Here is a 21,234-nt window from a genome sequence, read left to right on the forward strand (position 1 = left end):
TTTCCATGACATGGTCCCGGCATGACTTGACTCACCTCGGCACTTTTCCATTTGTGATCGTACCTGGTATTTTTTTTTTTAGTGCCTGCTCTGACGAGGTTTTTAGTGAGCTGAGGGTGACACTATGTGTGAGTAAGACGTCCGACGCAAGAATCAAACTGAAAAATGCAGAATCATCAGTTCAGATCAGTTTAAAAGACTTAAAAATCTCCAACATTTAGCACGTAAATGTCTAAAATATGGAGCCAGTGACTGTGTCAGACGCCGAGTCTGTGCTCCGCTCATTCAGGAAGTACTGAACGATTCTGGGAACAAATCTTTTTGATGAACTGATTCTAATGATTCAGTTACACCAAAAGTGGCATTTGTCCCAGTATGCAAGCCCTTGTGTTCAATTATGTTACTGCGAGGTGGCAATAGGCCCCTTTTTGCCGGTTTCTGGTTCAGCTTGCATCTAATAATTAGCAAGTTCAGTGCCATTCCAAGCCTTCCATCTATGAACTTTAAAATATTAAATTGTGTAACGGCAGAGCATTAAATCGGTCTCCTTGTCAGTCCCAAAAATGAACCGGCCAGAATTTACGGGCAGCCCATGGCCAAGAGGAAAGGAAATGGGCTTGTAATCAGTCAAGGACTGGGATGCCCCCTGAGCAAGGCATCCAATCCCCGTTGTGCCCCTCCCCCAAGTGCTGCCCACTGCTCCTCCTCCTGTGGGTTAAATGCAAAGGTCAAATTCACAATCACTAATAGGTGAGTGTGCAAAATTAACTAATTATAATTAAGCCACATTTTTGTCGCTGTTTTTTTATTATTATTGCTATAGAGTCCGAATCTGTAGTCATTTGACTCTCAGTGACATTACGTGTTAATCCAGCCGTGAGCTACTGTATGTGACACTGTGCAATCTCAGTCAGAGTCAGTTTTTTTTGTCGGATTCACAAAACCATTTGTTTTTGTCTCATGTTATTTAAACGTCCCCGACTGTCAGAATCCAGAGGAATTATTCACAATCAAACCTGGGATGTTGCTGAAGAACATTTTCTTTTTTTTTTTTTAACACAAGACTGAAAAAAATTATGCAGCATGTAATGTTGACTTACGCTCCCGACGCCTGCTTCGCTCTACAGTACCCGGCGGAGAAAGAGGATGAGCAGGGAGAGAAAAGGGGGGAGGGGGGGGCGGGGGCGGTTTGGGGGGTAGAATGTTTGGTTCTTTTTGGGCTTTTTCTTTGTCTCCATGTGAATCCGTGTGAAGCTCTGACAGAAATGTGACAGATAGCTGCAATGTCAAAAAGTGGCAGGCTCGCACGCATTCTAATTTGTCAGGTGAGGCAGTGTTTTGGTAGCGTGGGAGGTGTGGTGTGTTTTCTGTGTGCTTGTCTTCTCTGCGTACGTGTGATTGATACTGTATATGTGCATAATGCATATACGCTCAGTCGGCGTCGGCGCCTCTCTGCTGTCTCTCTGAACCTTCCTGTCAGTTCAGCTTGTCAATCAAGCATCAATAAAGAGAAACTTTCTCCTTTCTCTCTCTACTCCGTATAACATTTGTCATGCTTTTCTGCAAAGAGGAAAAAAAGTGTGTGTTTGAATGGGCAGAAAAGGGAAGAAGGAGGAAACTGCAGCAAGAGTCAAATTGGGTTTTTATCAGGGAAACACTGTGCATGGGAACAGAGAGATTTCACCGCGGTAACGAGGACGATCCTTCAGGAGGGCAGATGTGAGGATTGTTTGGGGGAAAGAATAGCAGGTGGAAAAACACGTGATAGAGGATGAAGCTGGATTCTCTCATTAAAACCATCACTGATGGAACAGCTGGCCTCAAAAATCTCCACCCATCTTCTACTGCTTCATCCTCCACATGAGGGTTGTCAATTTAGAGCGTCTTCTTTGCCTAACCCTGTGGGATTGTGGGAGGAAACAGGAGAACCTGGAGGAAAACCCCACGCAAACTCCATGTAGGAAGGCCCGTGTCCCGACCGGGTCGAAGGCAACAGTGCTAACCAGTACCACTCACAAATCAAACATGTTTACAGGGAAAACAATAGTCTAAACTTAAAGTGCTATTAACGTTAAAAGCAGCAGTGTTTGTATGGCATCTATTTCTCTACGCTCCAGTATCAATCCATCCAACCGAATTAGCATTAGTGACAGCTACTGGTCATATTCCATAACAGAGGACATCAGGGAACTACAGTGTCCTCTGCAGATCAGACAGGAAGTTGTTTGTTTTCATTTGTGCATAAAAACAGGAAACACACACTCTGACCATGGTTTGCCTTGGCTGCTGTAAATCAACACTATTACCTAAAGTGCATATAAAAGTTTTATTCCGAGGCTACACAAAACCACTAATACGTTTTCTTTTTTTAAAAGCGATTTTACACTTAAATAAAAATATTTATGGGGCAGCAATAAACTCCTAAAGGTTGGACATGGGACCTTTAGCGGCACAGTGGTCCTTCTAATATTTTATGTTGTGAAAGGGAAAGGGTGTCTCGGTGTTATGTCACTTTTACGTCCACGTCATAAACGGTGACATCTACCGACACTGGCGCTCATATTTACAACGTGTGGTCAGGGTGTCAACAATGCTGCCGCTGCTCTATCCAATAATATCATAAACACACCGTTTTAAGAATATAAAATATAAAATGATGATGTTTATGATGTGTATGTTTACACTATACATTTATTCAGCCTGAAACCCAGACTGACCAAGTTTGACATTGATTATAATTACGTGTGAACATTGAATGACAGGAGCATATAGATGGGGCCGAAATTATGAGCAGTTATACTCGAGGAAATGAGCTGAATTTGGACATTGAAGCCATCGGAAAATCCCTTCTAAAATGTTATTTAATATTCACTCTCTAAAGGCATTATTGAGACAGAATAGCACTTTTATCTCCCGCTAAATGAATTACTTTCAATTTGCATGTGGAGTGAATTGAGCTGAAAGTGCCTCATCCCCAGAGTGTCCACTAAAGCTCTGGTGTGCATGCTGATAACCAGGCTGCCAACGGAGGATTTGGGGGAGAAAAAAAAACAACAAAAAAACTTGAATCACACTTGTAATAAAACACACACAGACGAACCAATTAGTTTTTGGCTTGTTTTCCGTGTGGAGGTTCTGCACGGAATCTGTGGCAGAGGATTAAGATACAGAAATGTGAGGCATGTACGACACGGAGAAGAGTTTATATGTATATGTGTAAAAGATGTGTAAAAGTATTCTTAACATTTTATTGCTGTGTTTTGATGTTCATTTAGACATTAACTTATGTTGGCATTTATAAACTGCATACAGCACTGAAATATGTTGAACAATATTATATTTTAATATTAGAGCCACATGTAAAAAAAATTGTCTGAGATCATTTGACTTTAATCTCAGAATTCCAACTTTTTTTTAAACTCAGAATTCTGTTTTCTCAGAATTCTGACATTAATCTAAGAAGTCTGACTTTTTCACAGAATTCTGACTTTTTCACAGAATTCTGACTTTTTCTTTAAACTCAGAATTCTGGCTTTTTCTTTCATCTCAGAATTCTGACTATAATCTAAGAATTCTGACATTTTCTTTAATCTCAGAATTCTGACTTTAATCTAAGAAGTCTGACTTTTTCTCATAATTCTGCGATTAAAGAACACGTCAGAATTCTCATTTTTCTCAGAATTTGTGCTGTTTTATTTTATTTTATTTATTTTTTACTCTTCTGTAACATTTAAACACCAACATTCAAACAAATAAGTACAAACAAAAATAGAGTTATAGAGAATAGCCAGTGTGTTTACTCTTATGCTGACTCACACATGAACCAAACAAGAATGAAAAGAAAAGTATTTATATCCTTTCTTTGTTTCCTTTCATTTTTTTTATTTTTTTTTATTTGAGATGAATATTTTGAGAGTGCAGTCACATGTCTGAAGTCTGAACGCAGGTGTGTGTGTGTGTGTGTGTGTGTGTGTGTGTGCGTGTGTGTGTGTGTGTGTGCCAGCAGTCGGCTCTGCCCGGCTGTGAGTGGCACACACACCTCATCTTTTCCACAGATGTGATCAGACTTGAAAAAACCTGCAGCACCAGGTTTGTTTTGCGACTCAAACCCAGCGTGGCTCTAATGCCGAGCTGCGAGAGACGTGGACGACTTCTGTCTTTACATCGTCTCTGATTCAACGCAGCGAAGACGTCGACGCAAACGGCCTTCATACGATATTAAATAACAAAAAAACAAAAATAAACCAGTGACTTGAAAGGAATGACGGAGGAAGAAAAACAGAAAATGAGGCAGTGATATATGGTGTGTGTGAGTGTTTGTAGCCTCGACTCTGTAAAAGCAAAGCATTTGATAATTGATGAGTTTGTGCAGGAGAGATTTTAAGAAGAGACGGACAGAGAAATGGGCAGAGGCTCGGTGAAAGAGACATAGGAGGTGAAGATAAAGAAAGAAGCTCAGGGTTGAATACAAAGAAGGAGCTCTGTGTGTGTGTGTGTGTGTGTGTGTGTACACTAGGTGTGTATCTGCCGTCCCCAAGGTCCTTCTAGCTGTCTTCTCCTATTGATTAGTTCATATTGATCTGGCCTGGCACACACACACACACAGGTACATACACACACTCACACACACACACACACACACACACACACACACACACACACACACACACGTAGCATGGTTCACTTTATTTAGCTGGGTTTTGACACGGAGGACATGCCGGTACATTGTTAACACACATGCAAGCATTCACACACAATTACACACACAAAACTATTCTAAAATACAATCATTTGGCCTCTTGACAATGACAATCATCCTCTATGACACGCACACACACACACACACACACACACATGTTTGTGAGGACCCACATCGCCATAATGCATTCCCTAACTAAATCCCTTAGCCTTACCCTGTAAAACCAGGTCTTAACCCTGGAAAAGCCCTTTAAAGAGCAGCCAAAATGTCCTCACTCTGTACGGTTCATTGTGGGTTTTTTCTCGGTCCTCACAAAGCCACAAATACAAGAGCACACACCCTTTTCATTCAAACAGCAAACATTTACGAGTGTGTGCTCATGTGTACCTGTGTGTTTCTCTGTTCAATGTTTCACAGTAAACTGCATCTATGAAACACTACAGAGATCAGGGTTTGATTTTTAATGAAATAGCAGTTAACTACATATGCTGATGAAATCAATATTTTATTTAACAATGCATGTAGCTGGTCGGTGTCCCAAAGCCACAGAGGATAACCATTTAAGTCTCTTTTTTTGAGTCTTGAATCACATGTTTAATCATAAAATAAGTCTACAGCTATTTTCCAAAAGGTTTTTTTTTAGCTAAAATGTCACAAACAACTGCATTTTACACTTACGCTTTCTTCCACGCCCGCAGTCTATTCTCATACAGAACTTGACACAGACAAAACAAGAGCTTCTGGATGTCCTCTGTTGTTGTCTGGTGTGTCACGTGTGATGTCATTGTCGGCGCACGGGTACAACGTCACGCTACGCACAGTCGTCGCTCATACACAACGTGGGGTTGAGTGTCTTACCTAAGGATACGTCGGCATGTAGCTGGGAGACGAACCCACAACCTTCAAGTTGAAGGACGACTCCCCAAGCATTTTGAAATTGTATGATGTTCTGATCACGCTGTATCTGTAGTCTGTAAATAACAATTAAAGAAGCAGGTTTGTGACTGTAGGGTCAGTAGTGCTGCACTTAAGACTGACTGGGAAAGTGTAGACTGTCTTTGTTCGAATGCAACGAAGACAACTACTTATACAGTCGTGTCAAGGTGCCTTTGAGCAAGACACCTCAGCTCTCGCCTGCGACTGCTCCTGAGCTGCTGTTAGTTCAGGACACTTCTCTGAGCGACTGTGCCGAGCTGATGGAGATTATATACAGTATATGCTTGTTCTGGCTTTGTTTGTGAAGACAGCATGTGAGACAGTCTGGACACACACACACACACACACACACACACACTGTCTCGCTCATCAACGGCTCATTAATGAGGAGGTTTTTACTTGTCATGAACCAGAGTGATGCATGATGGGACCTGTGGCAGGCGCCCCTGACACATATCAATATGTATACCCACAATTCTACACACCACCACACACACAGATACTGTCTCTCTTGTATATATATATATATATATATATATATATATATATATATATATATATATATATATATATATATGTATAAAAGTCCTTCACCGGAGCTCTGTGCTACTCTTCCTTTTTTCCTCCTCTGTCTCTGATTCAGAAGAAACGTCACTGTCTGTCTCTTCCTTTCGTCTTTTGTGTGCACACGCACACAAACACACACACACACACACACAAATACAGTACGTGCACATAGACACACAAATACCTGCACCCACACACACACACACACACATAGAGCCTGCCTTCCACTGCTGTGATGGCTCCGAGCTGTCAAAACATCCTCGCTTTTCCTCTCTCTCTCTCACCAAAGCAGCCTGACTGAGCTTGTCTATGCAGGTTCACAGAGACTGCTGTCTATCCACTCCCACCCTCCTCCTCTCCTCCTCCTCCTCGTCCTCCTCCTCCTCCCCCCTTTCTCTCACTCTCTCTTCCACATTTGTGTATCTTAGCATCTTGATTTTGCTTTCTCGAGCCTTTTTCCCGGCGCGCCTCGCTGTCTTTCTTTTGCCTACGCAAAGATTCGCACGCATTGTACATTTTGAAAAATACACGTGGTTTCTGTTGATACTGCATTTTGTGTCTGCCTACGCAGATGTGTTCACACACACACACACACACACACACACACACACACAGCACGTTCAGTCCGCCCGTGTCTTATTATAGAGACATACAATTGCACTTTGAATCTCCTCAATCATTTTACTCTTTTATCCAAATTGGCAATATAAGTTAACCCTTTAACACCTTTTTGCTTATATTAACCATACAAAGAGCCATAAAATGTGCTGTGAGTAAGTGATTTTGCCCATTTAACTGAATAACGTTCATTATCCGGCAGTTATTTACAATTAATGCATGTTAAAATAGTGTGTTAACAATTTAAAATGAAGGAAAAACTTACACGTGGTACACGAACACCAGATTTTCCGTGTTAAATTTGTAATTTGAACAGTATAAAACATGTTTAACGTAACATTTGTTCGAATTTCTCTCATAGTGTTCACACAGTTTCCCCACAATCAGAAATAATTCAAATCAATTCAAATGTCCTATAAAATCACACGGCAATAAGGAAATACAAAATGATGCACCTGTATGATGCAATGCATCCATCCACTGTAGTTGTATTGTTGAATTGTCCTCACAAAGAACTGTAAAATGAAGTCTTCTGATTAGTTAGGATCTATTTTCCTTCTCCTTCCTTTCTCTCTCTCTCTCTCTCTCTCTCTCTCTCTCTCTCTCTCCCCCTCTCACACACACACAAACAGACACACACGCAGAGTGCGGTGTGTTTGGCCTGCAGGGTGTGCGCAGCAGGGAGGAATCAACCGTATGGCAGACATGAGGACGGAGCCAAATCTGGCTCGTACACATGGTGTGTGGCCACACGACCCTGTGCGTGTGCGTGTGTGTGTGTGTGTGGCTGAAGGCTGCTTGTGCTTGAATATACAGTATATGTCAGGGGCAGTGGTCGCCTAAAGGTGAACGTCGTGCCATTTCGTGCCATTTCACCGGACGGCTGCTGGCAAACGAAGGGAAACTTTACTCTCCTTTCCCTCTCCAGCTACTGCCGCCGTGCCCTCGAGCAAGGCACTTCAGCTGCCACTGCTTCGGCGCAACACGAGAGCGGGGATGGTGCACGGAGGAGCTTAAATAAATAAATGTGCAAAGCGACGTGATGCTAAGGACAAACACAAGGACAATATGGGTTCAGACAGTGGAGTTTATCTTTGTGTTTTAGGAGTCTGGGATTGTTCAGCCAAAAATAACAATGTATTCTGTGGTTTGAGCAACAATTCAATGGTCAGTGGAGTTCCATGTTTTTGTTCTCTTTCTGGCTTAAAAGCTTAAAAAAAACTTAATTGACAGTACAACAAATGTTTATCAAAATCAAAGTACTGTACAGCCTTAAATTTGAAGAATTTGTGACGGTTTTATGACGGTATTCTGTGTTACATTGTACATCTAGGAGGTTTTAATGTCATATTTTAAATTCTGGTCGTTTAGAACTCGGGAAATTGTTAAATATTTCTTTAAAAATCTCTTTATTAAAGTCTTTGTCTGTTGTTATTGCTTTTCCTCGTGTGTTTTTCACGTGTGGATGAGGGTCACCCCTCAGTGACTGCCTTCCTGAGTGTATATATAAAGGTTGTGTGTGTATGACTGTAGAATGTGTGTGTGTGTGTATGCATGTCTAAAAAAGATATAAATAAAACCAGCGTTGATGCAAAATCTTCTCTTTATGACTCATTTAATTACGTGAATAACTGGTAAAAAGGTTTCTGCTTCTATAGTCTCCTGACAATCTGTTGTGATGTGTGTGTGTGTGTGTGTGTGTGTGTTGTCGAAAAACATCTCTCATGTCAGTAAAAGCCGGGCCGTGTTTCTGCATGCATGTCTATGTCCGTGTCATTGCACGCTACTTGCATGAAAACATGCATGTAATTCAATTCAATTGTACAAGCATGTGTGTGTGTGTGTGTGTACGTACACTGTATGTTAAGTGCTGTGTGTGTGTGTGTGTGAGAGAGTGAGAGTGAGAGAGAGAGGGAGAGAGGGAGGGTCTTGGCTCATGGTGATTTTGTCAGCGCATGAAAATCATTTATTCATGTTTCACTCACCCCGTGTGCGCGCGTGTGTGTGTGTGTAAAACAGAGCTATTTAAATATGACATGCATGGCTGAGTAGATACACTTTGCTTACATGTGTAGGGTTAGGAGGGTTACGAAGGTTAGATGACCATGTCTGCGCCTGTGCGCCCTTGTCTCGTCGCTGTCTAATATTCAATATTGATGTTTAATTAATAAGTAAATGTGAATATCTCCAATCATCTCTATTTGTTTCTTTTGTAAAAACGTGTCCTGAATACGCTCCATCTCCTCTCACCGGCTCCCACAAACACATCTGTGTGTTCATCTTTTCCCTTTCACTCTTGTGCATTACCCTGCCATTCTTTCTCTCTGTGTGTGTGTGTGTGTGTGTGAGGGGGGGGGGGGGGGGGGGTGGTTGGGAGGGAGGGAGGGAGGGGGCGAGGGTTTTTAAAAATGCATATACTCTATAAGAGGGAGGAGGAAACAGAGCGTGGTGAAAAGAAAAATACAGGCCTTGTGTGTGTGTGTTGTGTCAGTTGCGTTGACATCCGATCTTGCTGAGTATGGTAAAGAGGAAAGTGCTGAAAGTACTCACTCTTTCTTTGTGTGTGTGTGCGTGTGTGTGTGTGTGTGTGAGCGTGCGTGTGTGTCCTCATTTCTATGTGGGTGGTAAGAGTGGGGCAGTAAGGGAATAGGGTGTGTGAGAGTGCACTTAGTTTGAGCGTCAGCATGCCTTCATATTTGTGAGTGTGAGTGTGTATTTTTGTTGAAGGGTGACATACACCCTGTTTCCACTGGTCAAAAAACAACAGTTTAATCCCGGGTTTAAACGAGGTTTTCACCAGTTGGAATGAGTTTAATCTGCGTTCACTCCTGGGTCAAAAGACTCCAGTGCTTCTTCTTTACATCTCTTTTCGTAAATGTATTGCTGTGGCGTCGATGTTGTTGCTCTAATGACAACAGAATTAAGGAGTTTGCATCTAAAATTCATCTGAACGACAATGAGACAAACTAATGTCACAAAGATTTTCTTCCCGACTTTCAGCCTCTTTCTTTCCCCCAGAAACTGAGAGATGGATGAGCGAAAGAAAGGTGAGCTGCCGAAGAGGTGGGTCGGAACAAATGAAAACAGATCTGCCAGAAAGCAAACGAGTGAGCAAGCAGGTGCAGGTGCGGCAACACTAACTTTACTTTGTCAAAGGGCTAAAGTCAGACAGGTGTCAGCGCAGACAATGGTTCAATCACAACAGGACCAACACTAAGGCAGACTATGGTTTATTTGATTTTTTACCTATGACAGAAACTTTCCCAAAAACCTCTGTAAAACTTCAGGAACTTTGTTTGCAAGTTTGATTTCCTATAAGCTATAAGTGTAAACATGTATAATAAACTGCTATTATTGTGTTAAAGGGTTAAAGAAAACAGAGCAAAACGTTGCGCAGTGAAAAAGGACATTATGTTAAATACGTTTACTGATAATCCAACAGTGTGTTACTACGGCGCTGTCACAGGACTTTAATTAAAGCTCAAACGCTGCGTCCCTGCGCCGTCACACATGACCACAGCATAGACAGGCCGATTGATTGTGGTGGTAATGCTGTCCTGTCACCACATATAGCACTTGTCTCCCTCCCTGACCTCCCCCCTCCCCCCTCGCCGCTCCTCCGCTCCTCCTCTCCTCCCGTACATGTGTAAATGTGACACATGACACATGTCACCTCCCCCTTGTCTCGGCGCTCCCCTTCCTCCACTACAAAGGTCGGTGAGCCTTTGATACGACTCGTACTGCAGGAGCATCTCCCTCAGATACCACCCAGCATGGTTCACAGGTACACCACACTTTCATTTAAATGGTTATAATAAAACAATAAAGCAAGGCCAAACACTTCATTCGGCTTTGGACAAGAGCACTTTGGGTGGAACAGGAAAAAAAAAGACGATTAAGGTTGTGAAATGAGTGATAATTGGCAGGATTTTAATGGAAACAGAGCTGCATTGAAGTGATTTCAAACTGGAAAAATGTCTCTTCGTTTACATGATGTTAGAAAACGACCCTGACTCTGGCACAGCACCCACCGCACGGTGAAAGATGGATGGATGGATACTAGAAAGCAAAGAAATAGAGTTTTGCACACATACACTTATCATTACGGTAGCCCCTCAGAACGAGCGTCCGACGTAATGATAAGTGTATGTGTGCAAAACTCTATTTCTGAATTTATAATTTAATAACTGTCAGATATTAAAAGTGAAAGTTATCTTAGAAAAAGGCGCAGTTTTACTCATTGAAATTTTTTTGACAATTCTACAGCCACAAAATCTAAATAACTGGACGGCAGAAAAACACGGAATAGCGCCGAACACGCTAGCAACTAGCCACACGCTAAAGCCGTCGTCTGTGGCTTTACGCTAAGTGGGGCTATGACCCATAGGAGGTGGACACACGTCATTCAATACATTGATTGTCCACTATGTACACTAGGACAAGGACAGTAGTCCAACTGAATGGAGCTGCGACCGTAAAGTGAGGGAATGCACTGAGAGTTATCCAACGTGAACTATCCCTGTTTTGTTGACAAACAAAAACCATTCCCTGCAACAGTCCATCTCCCAATAAAACCTAACAAGGGATCGTAATAAGCTGCAGCACAGAGGAACTACTGCCGCTTCCTTTCCTGCAATCTCTCCTTACGATATATTTCCCTCCTGCTGCTTTTATCTCATTCCCCTCTCTCTCTCTCTCTCTTTTCTTTCGGCTCCATCTCCCACAGCTGCATCGTCCACGTTCCTCCCTCCATCCCTGCATTCCTCTTCCTCCTAAAAGGATTCTTGTCAGGATGAGAAAGAGGGTGATTATTGGAGGTGGGGGGGGGGGGGGGGGGGGGGGGGGTTTGTTTTTCCCTGCGTTTCACACATGCACAAACCTTCATATGACACACAAGTGGCCATGCACACAGATAAAACAGGACAAATAGGAGAACGTCTCAGCGATCCCCCCCCGAGAGCGAGGTAGAGGAAGAAAACGGAGATTCCCCACAGTTTGCTCCACAGTGATGCCAATAAGTGAACACAAAAGAGTCGGAGAGGAAAGAAATGCAGAGATGACGACATGAAGAGAGAGACAAAATGTTCAGAAAAACATTAACAACCTCCAGTTACATATTAGAACTATTAGTGTATGTATATGGTCTGCTTTATTAACTGGACAATTATTTAATGTCCGCTTTTATGCAGATGACACAGTGTTTTACATCACTAGCTCTGCTGGTGTTTAATCCAGCTCTTTTCATTCATTCATTCATTCATTCATTCAGCCAGTTTACTGTCGTCAAGGTCAACAGGAAACTGATTCAATACACACTCACTTATAGAGAGTCACAGCGCCACCTATGTAGGCGGAGTCAGACAATAAATTGTCTTAGTCAGACTAGTGTGCAACGTACTGACTCACTTGCTTCAAATATAGATAAACATGAATACATTAGATATATTTATATCGTCTTGTCTCATGATATTAATTTACAAAAGTGTTTAATGTTCTCCTCTTTCATATAAAGCGAGCTAGTGCCGCAGTAATTACCGACATCCTACGTGCAGAGCTGGATCCAGGTACACAACAAACAGCCGTCAGGATACTTTGATTTTTTTCCTCTGGAGTTCAAAACTTTATCATCTGACAGTTTCCTTGCCTGTAATCTTTTATTTGTTTTGGCACGCTATTGTTGGTCTTCTGACTTTCTATATTTTTGTTATTTGGTGTGTATGTCACCTTGTGTGCTTGTCTTTCTTTATGATTTTTGGCAGGTTTGTTTTTGCAACAAAGTGAAAAGCGTGTCATGCAAAGTTTGTTCAGGTTTTACAGAGACTCGCTCCTCACAGCACACTCTCACCACCTTGTTTTTCGTGCTGCACAATCTATGGAACCGCTGCTTTGGACATGTTGTGTCTCATGAGCTGTTGTCAATCACACAATCACACAGGCCTTGAACTGCGAGTCGAGCGAAGGAGGAGAGAATAAAGTGAGAGAGAGAGAGAGAGAGAGAGAGCAAACAAGGTGAGTGGGTAGAAGCAACCATTGTAAATTATGTAGTGATCTGAGGTTGAAGATAATAACACAGGAATGTGTGGAGCACACACACACACACACACACACACCAAATCTTCTATCATGTTATGCAGTCTGCAAACCTGCAAATGTTAAATGACACATTATAATGTTAGAAATATAAATGAGTGCCACTGCTTTCAACTCATTTGTTTCTTAGAATAGAACGATGGTTACGTTCATATGTGTCACTGAGCCTCGGTTGGGAAAAAGTTCCCTTCACACATCTGGAACTGTGAGCATTTACAGAGGAGGAGTGAAAGTGACGGGAGGAGGAGGAGGAGGAGGAGGGGGAGCGTAGCGCCTCAGGTCTTGGAAAACTCATCCATTCCCTGCATTCCTACAACATTCCAGCTCTGGGTTTACCTTCTCTACCTCTCCCAGTGCATCATCATCATCATCTCCTCCTCCTCCTCCTCTCCTGCCTGGAGCTATCAGTCGTTCTGACTCCTCCTTTTGCCCTCTCCCTCCTCCCTCACTCTTTCCCAGCATGCTCCAGTAGGCCAGTGGCGGCAGGGGGCTCGCCTGAACCCCCCATCCCCAGCAGGGGACTTCAAGCTCAGCCTGGCTGGCTAGCATGGCTCCTTGGCCCACCTCCAGCACACACACACACACACACACACACACACACACACACACACACACACACACACACACACACACACACACAGAGCTCTGCTTACTGCCTTTACCTGTTTTCTATCAGTCCCTCTTGCTTTTTAAACATTTTCTCTCTTTGTTGTATCAGTGAAATCTAAATGTATTGACATTTAGTCCAGCAGGATTATTATATTAAGAGTGTGCAAAACCATTTTTCCTCTGCAGACATAACATACGTACAGCAGCCAGTCATATACTCAGGGCTTCTATAAATCTTTCACTGAGGCTGTTGTGGGAACAAAATCACTAATGGTTTCAAGTACAGTTACCGCGTAAGGTACGGTCACGCTGAAGGAGCAAGTGCAGCGTATGATGCAAAGAGATTCAGGATTTAATCTCACAATCACCTGATTTCAGTCATTACATTTCTGTACCTTTGCAAAAACCTACGATCTTCACATAAACAAGTTTGTCTTATGTTCATTTATTTATATTGTAGTGTCAGAGAGGGAGGGAGGGAGAGAGAGAGAGAGAGGGGCCCTCAGTAATTTGGTATTTCCTTTTTAGACAGTGGAGGAAGGGCCAATGCCCTCATTTTCACTCACACACACACACACACACACACACACACAGAGCTTCTTTAATGACCCTTATATCCGGCCTTAGCCACAGAAGCCTGAGAGGCAGAGAGAGTGAGGCAAAATAGATAAATAAAATAATAGATAAATAAATACATTGATTAGATAGATAGAGAGATAGATAGATAGATAGATAGAGAGATAGATAGATAGATAGATAGATAGAGAGATAGATGGATGGATAGCGTGAGTGGGAGTTGAGCTGTAACTTCAGGTATGCGCCAAAGGCCAAAGGTGCACACATGCACCAAACTCTGGGAGTTCAACTGGAGGTTAGACCTTCAGGCTCCGCGGCTTGAGAAACGGAGAGAATTCATAAGCAGCTGACTCAGCCACGGACTTCACTGATCACTGTAGTCACACAAGGAAAAGGGGAGAAGGGGGAGGAGGAGTCTTTTGTCTTTTAAAGGTCCTTTCTTCTCCCTTTCTAAAGAAAGAAAGATACTAAGTGAGTGATAATGTCTTTTTTTACCACTCAAGCAACAGCTGATGATGTTACTGTGTCTCCATACTGTCTCTCACACACACACACACACACACACAGGGCCGTGACCTTGTTAAGGGCAGCTGTCGACATCATTCACACACACACACACACACACACACAGAGATGCTTTGTATTATTAAGTGAAATGTTATCACTAAAACGTGACACACTTTTCTATTCTACATGTATTAGAAGCTCAGCGGAGCCACAGTGACTTAAACACAGATGAGTCAGCGTAGCAAAGGCTTTTCAGGACGTGGACCGGGAGAAAAACCCTCCTGTCACTGGATGCTTGTACTTCAAATGTTGGATTTCAGTTTGTGTTCATTTTGTCACAGTCCAGCTCGCCATGTTTCTGACATTACACTCTATTTACGCTCTATTTATGTGTGTAAATACAGTAGTGTAAGGTCATGTCCATTTCTGTAAAGACGAAGAAGAAGAAGAAGAAGAAGAAGAAGGCGGCACAGAACACAAACAGCAAAGATGTCCAGCCTTTCATGTTGTGTCTGTTCATTACAAGAAGACACTGCTGTATTTTCACTTGTGTCACACATATGTGATGATTGTGTGTTGACACGACTGTCACTACTGTCTCTTACTGCTGCTTCATCACCAGTGATGGATAGAATTGTTGGTAACTGCTTCCAAAACCCGTTTGGACCAACAATCCCTGTGTGTGTGTGTGGGGGGGGTTCTCTCCAGGTAGTCTGGAGAGAACAAACCAAAGACATGCAGATTGGGGGATTAGGGAAATGAACCACTCGAAACTGACCGAAGGTGTGAATGCTTGTTCGTCTCTGGATGTTGGCCATGTGACCTGTGACTCCGCCTTTCATCCAGTTAGAGATAATTAAAAGATTAAAAAAATTAAAAAGAGTTTTCTGGTTTAAAAAGTGAAACCCAGGATGTAGGATGGGAAAAGCAGTGAGCCACCAGGGGGCGACTCCACTGGCTGTTTAAATGGGTGTCTATGGGAAAATGAGTTTACCTCTGACTTGATAATTAGAACTCTAGTAAACCCTTAAGTTAGTAAACCCTTAAGTTAATTGTCTCAGTCAATTTGTCTCTTGTTTGACAGAATGTCAGTTGTCTCACATATGAGTGGGAATATGAGACATATGAGACCTGCACAGCAGGTAAACGTCTGTAAGCCTCTATTTTTGCACATAAACGCTGGTGTAACCGCAAACATGCAGACGTTTGTTTTCAAAAAAAAAGAGAAAAAAAAATCTCTGTCAGAAGTGGGATTTGAACCCACGCCTCCATGTGGAGACCAGAAGTCCCTTTTGCTCAGGAAGAGTCAACTCTTGAGTCTGGCGCCTTAGACCGCTCGGCCATCCTGACAGCTGGGGGAGCTGACACGGCAGAGACGGCCTGGACTTTACTCCTCACACTCTATCATCTTCTGTGGGAGCTGGTCACAGTGACTCTGTGTGTGTGTGAGAATGGACACACGACAAAAGGAGGCCGGACAGATGGACTGCTGCACGGACAGATAGCCGAGAGACGGACGGTGGACGGGAGGGTTTATTTGACGTCTTTGATCCTCCCAGCAGAAATAATCAACAAAGCCCTGGAGCAGGCCTCTCTCTCTCTCTCTCTGTGTGTGTGCGTCTGTGTGTGTGTGTGTGTGTGTGTGTGTTTGGCTGCATGCCAGGACCAGCTCCCCAGGAGAGAGATCAAAGCCTCTCTCTCTCTCTGTCTTTATCTACCTCTCTCACTCATATCTCACTCCTTCCTCCTCCTCCTTCACTCCCTCTCACACTAATGAAAACACTTGTTATTGCTTTTTCTTGATTTCTTTTACATTTTTTTTTCTTACCTGAGGGCAGAGATTTTTTATTTTTAAACATTTTACTATGCAAAAGAGAAATGATGAGACAAGAAAGAGAGGAAAGACGCGAAGAAAAGAGTGGGAAATAGCCGCTTTCACTGGTGTCGTAAACACACACACACACACTGTGTTTCTCGTGGTTGCCAGGTTGTCATGGGACCAATTGTTCTGGCAGGTTTGTGCGCATGCGTGTACGCAAACCAACAAACACACAACAATTCTCCTATTTTTAATATTTCAAAATAAAGCACGGTTAATTCATTTAATTAATCGTGCTTCATTGTCAGGTTAAACACACACACAAACACACACACACAGAGACACAAGGGTTTCCCATCATGCATTTCACAGTTCTGCACAAAAGCATCAGCTGAGATGATGAATATTTAACTTTTTAAGATTGACCTCTTAATGCAAGTTTTCAGCTATAACTTCTATTAATGTATTTGTTATTTTGTTTACTTCAAGTATTATTATTATTATTGTTGTTGTTATTATTGGCAGTTGTGAGGGTAATTGTCCTGTTTTATTCCATTTTGAAACTCACAAACAGGCCCTAAACTTCCTCTGGTCCTCACAGCAGGAACATCTTCTCTTTCCGTCTTTCTTAGCATGATGTAAACATGCAACATAATCCCAATCCCTGAGATTCAATCAATCCCAGTCTGACCTGTTTCATTCTTTTCTTCTCTTCACTTAGCTCTGTCATTCCCTTGTTTTCTCAGCATCAGCTTTTCTCTCATCACCCTAATCTCTCCCTTTCTTTCTCCACTACCTATTTTTTTCCCAGCCACTCTTTCTCTCGCTCTTTCTCTCCCCTCTCTGCTGCGTCTCCCTCCCTCCCTCTCTCTCTCTCTCTCTCTCCAGCACTAGTCATTCTACTTATAGCCTCGCCATAAATCAACCTGTCATTCTCCGTCATGCTCGCTGGATCTCACTGGGACTCACACACACACACACACACACACACACACACACACACACACACACAGACTCACAGAGAACTCACGCTCAGAGATATCACACATACAAACACACACACACACACACACTCACACACAGTGAAGTACAAGTGAATAAATTGTTCTGATAAGAGTTAACGTACACAAACATCCATTCAAACCCCAAAACACACTTTCTTCACTTTCTGGTCACTCAGGATTGATTGAGAGAGAGAGAGAGAGAGAGAGAGACTGATAAGCAAAAGAGAGATAGAGGAAATGATAACTGACACGTCCTTATAACACACACACACACACACACTTCTTAGGACACTGCACTGACTCCCATTCCCTTAAACAAAGCCTTATCGCTAACCTTAACCAGTTAACGTCTAACCCTTACCTTAACATGACCACCATTTTACATCTTAGCTTTAATCTTAGCCAGTTCTGCCTCATTAGGACCAGGTTTTGATCTCCATAAGGACTACTGGTCCTCACAAGGTCAGGGTTTATGCCAGAAAAGGTCCTGAAGAGGTCACAGACACACACACACACCCCTTTATATTTAATCTCCCATTGAGATACAAGATCTGGTCTTCCATGGAGTCCTGGTCAAGTTTAGCAGCACAAATAGTATAAATAGTTACAGACAGGAGACAATTTAAGACATTAAACTCATGACATAACATAAAAGTTCAAAGGAGGTCATTAAAAAAGAGGGATATAACACAGTGAAGGTCTTGTAAATGACTTTTACTTGACACAGACGAAGAGCGTCTCAACACAGTCACAGACAGACTGAGTTCACTTCTCAACTCACTGAGACTTTAGAAGAAACCATTTCACCAAAGCCACGCTCTCTTTTTTGACTAAACTTCAATGTTCACATGTATCGAGTGCAGCTGACTCTCAGCAGCACATGTGTCACAGGACGTCAGTGTCCTGCGTCCAAACATCCGCTCTGTGACATCTGTGGATAATCCTGACGTCAAACTTCCTCTATTGGAAATAAAACAATCCTGGGATAATTCAATTATTTGGGGGAACTTTTCACATAATCCCACAAATTCTAATTCCCCCGACATCAGAGCAGATTAGACGAATTAGTACGACAGTGACTGCAAAGTGAAAGAGACGGTTACTTTGTCCCGATTTTTGCCACTTTCATGTTTCACGCTCTTTTTGCAGATTAACATCATCTTCCTCCAATTACAGAGCCCGCTAACGACCAGAGGAGACAGAAGATTTCATGGGGGCTCGTGTGCGTGCGTGTGTGTGTGTAGGTTTGTGCATGTGTGCGTGTGTGAGTGAAAGACAGCACATGTGGCATGCAAGGTCACGTAATCCTGTGGCCTCCAGATACCGTTATTGACACACACGCAGAGTTCTATGACCTGTGCTGCCCTTGCACACACGCACACGCACACACACACGCACACACACACACACACACACACACACACACCAGTATAACCCACAATGCCCTCAGTGTTGTACAAACGGTGAAACAGATACTTTCTGGGTGAACCTTCTCTTGAATGTTGCTCTTTGTGCTCTTTGTGCAGAACGGACCTGGTGATATTCTGGTTTTCTTACAGTCAACAAATGATATTTAACAAAAAAATGGGTTCATATCTTCATATTTATGAGAGATACAGGTTATCGACTGTATATCCCTCCATTTAACTTCTGCTGTGGTCACGTCTGCTGTCCACACTGTCGTTTCCAAACCCCTTTAACATTCAAGTGTGAAAACATTACTGTGGTCTTTTAACTTTGTGAACCTCAGCAAACACACACACACACACACACACACACACACACACGCTCCGTGTCATGTAATATTGGTGTGGATATAGGTGTTCATATAGATGCAGGTTGAAAAAGACCTAAAGAAAGTAAAAAGGTGAACTCTAAAGACACAAAGTTCCCCAAGTTTTCCCCGTCAACATCTGACAGAATAACTGTAAATATCTAACGTTTGTCAGATTATAAACATTAGATACTCGCAATTGTTTTGTCAGACACGCAGACAGACAGTGACTCCAAGCCTGTGACGACATTGAGCTGTCGCTCCAAAACTCAGTAGCCAATCAGCAGGCAGCTTCCTAAGGCCCGCCCATAAAACAAAAAAACAAGTGTATTTTCAAACAATAACAGACAATATTTTTGAATGATTTTAAATCAATATGATTTTTGCTTCTTAAAAAGTGTGGTTGTCGAGGCACATGATCAGCACGTGAACGACATATTCAAATATTCAATGACATCCCAGATGTCACTTTATATCACTGCTAAACATGTCATATAAAATGAATCAGAACTTTGACTCAACAACACATTTTTTTAAAGCCTGAATATGTGAGCCAGGATGTCCATATAAGGAGGTGTGTGTTATTCCCACAGCACATGACCACAGGTGCATGGTGCATTTAAAGCAAGTTGAAAACATACTTTCTGTCTTTCTGCTTTAATAACAACGATGTTTGGTGGTTGTAGGAAATAACGGCGCTCCTTCTTCCTCTTACACTATCGACTCTCAGAGAGTGAACAGATTGTAGATTTAGTGACATGAAATCACGCTGAAATCTCACATGAGTTTGTTGACGGGAGAATGGCAGCCTTTAAACGTATGAACACACACACACACACACACACACACAGATATAGATCACCAAGGTCACATTTCAGACATTCAGTGCGTATCTTCTACAAGCCCTCCTCTTACTCTCTGCGCTCCACTGCTCTCCTCTTCCTTCTCCTCTGCATTCTTCTCTCCTCCTCCTCCTCCTCTTCCTCCTCCCGCCCGGCCCTTGCTGTCTTACACACACACACACACACACACACACAGTCTCTCCAGAGACGTGTCCGTTGCTCTGACCTCTCTCTCTCTCCTGGGAGAGCTGGCTATCTGCCCAGCTCTCTCTTTTTCTCCTTTGGCCTCACACTTTCCCCTCTTTTTTTTCCCCTTCCTTGTGTCTTTCTTCTCTCTCTCTGTATCTCTCCATCTATTGATCTAGTTCTCTATAATCTCCTTTTGTCTCCCTCCTCTCTTATCCTCTCCTTGGCTTCATTTCTCCCTTTGCTCGAGCATCCTCTTATCGCTTCATCTCCTCACATCTTCTCCTCCTCCCTCTCCTCTCCTCTTCTAACCTTCCCCCTCTTTCCCGTCGGCCTTTTCTCCTCAGCTCTCTCTCGATGTGTGGCTGCAGGAGTCTGTCTGGGGGAGCTCGAGCTGCTCCTTTGCCCAGCTCCTGCTGCTTCTCTGCGGGCGCGGTGCCCGCGGAGGCTGGGAGAGGCTGACGGAGAGCTGGAGGCATGTGTGTGTGTGTGTGTGTGTGTGTATGCAGTCATGGGGAATGAAGGGAAGAGAGAGGAGAAACAATGGAGAGGAAGAGAATTCTGTTGAGTCACACTTTGCTGGCAAGAGTGTTACTGTGTGTGTGTGTGTGTGTGTGTGAGAGAGTTTAGAGTTTTGATGCTTTTTAAGCCTGAAATCTACAATCTGTTCAAATCTGCATACAAAATGTTCCTAAAGCATCATTTCAGTTTATTTCAGGATTGTTTTCCTTTCTGATTTCTCTCCGTCATCAAATTTCACAACATTATCTGCGTCAGAGGCCAAGAAAACACCTTTAAAGCTGCTGTGTGACGTGCGCTTGTGAACACATGACTCCGGAGAATGGACAGCGAGTGAACGGGTGAGTGTTGCTCTCGCCTGGATCCTGCTGTGGTGAACACATGTCACAACCCTCCCTGACCTGCACTCTGGTTCCTCCTCCTCATCTTCCTCAACAAACCCTGTGTCTGCGTCATTGAAACAATGGATAATGAAGTTGCTGTATGGG

At 42.9% G+C, this 21,234-nt stretch overlaps 1 protein-coding gene and 1 non-coding gene across 2 annotated transcripts in view; both read right to left on the reverse strand.

The window, feature by feature from the left end:
* The window catches only part of wnt5b (wingless-type MMTV integration site family, member 5b), a 76,538-nt gene that overhangs the window by 43,407 nt on the left and 11,897 nt on the right, over positions 1 to 21,234 (reverse strand). The gene's annotated exons all lie outside the window — the stretch shown is intronic.
* Positions 15,842 to 15,952, reverse strand: trnal-caa (transfer RNA leucine (anticodon CAA)). Its single transcript has 2 exons — positions 15,915 to 15,952; positions 15,842 to 15,887 (listed from the first exon to the last, which is right to left on the reverse strand). It is a non-coding gene; the product is annotated as a tRNA-Leu (tRNA).

Source organism: Solea solea, chromosome 3, assembly GCF_958295425.1.
Source record: "Solea solea chromosome 3, fSolSol10.1, whole genome shotgun sequence".
Lineage (NCBI taxonomy): Eukaryota > Metazoa > Chordata > Actinopteri > Pleuronectiformes > Soleidae > Solea > Solea solea.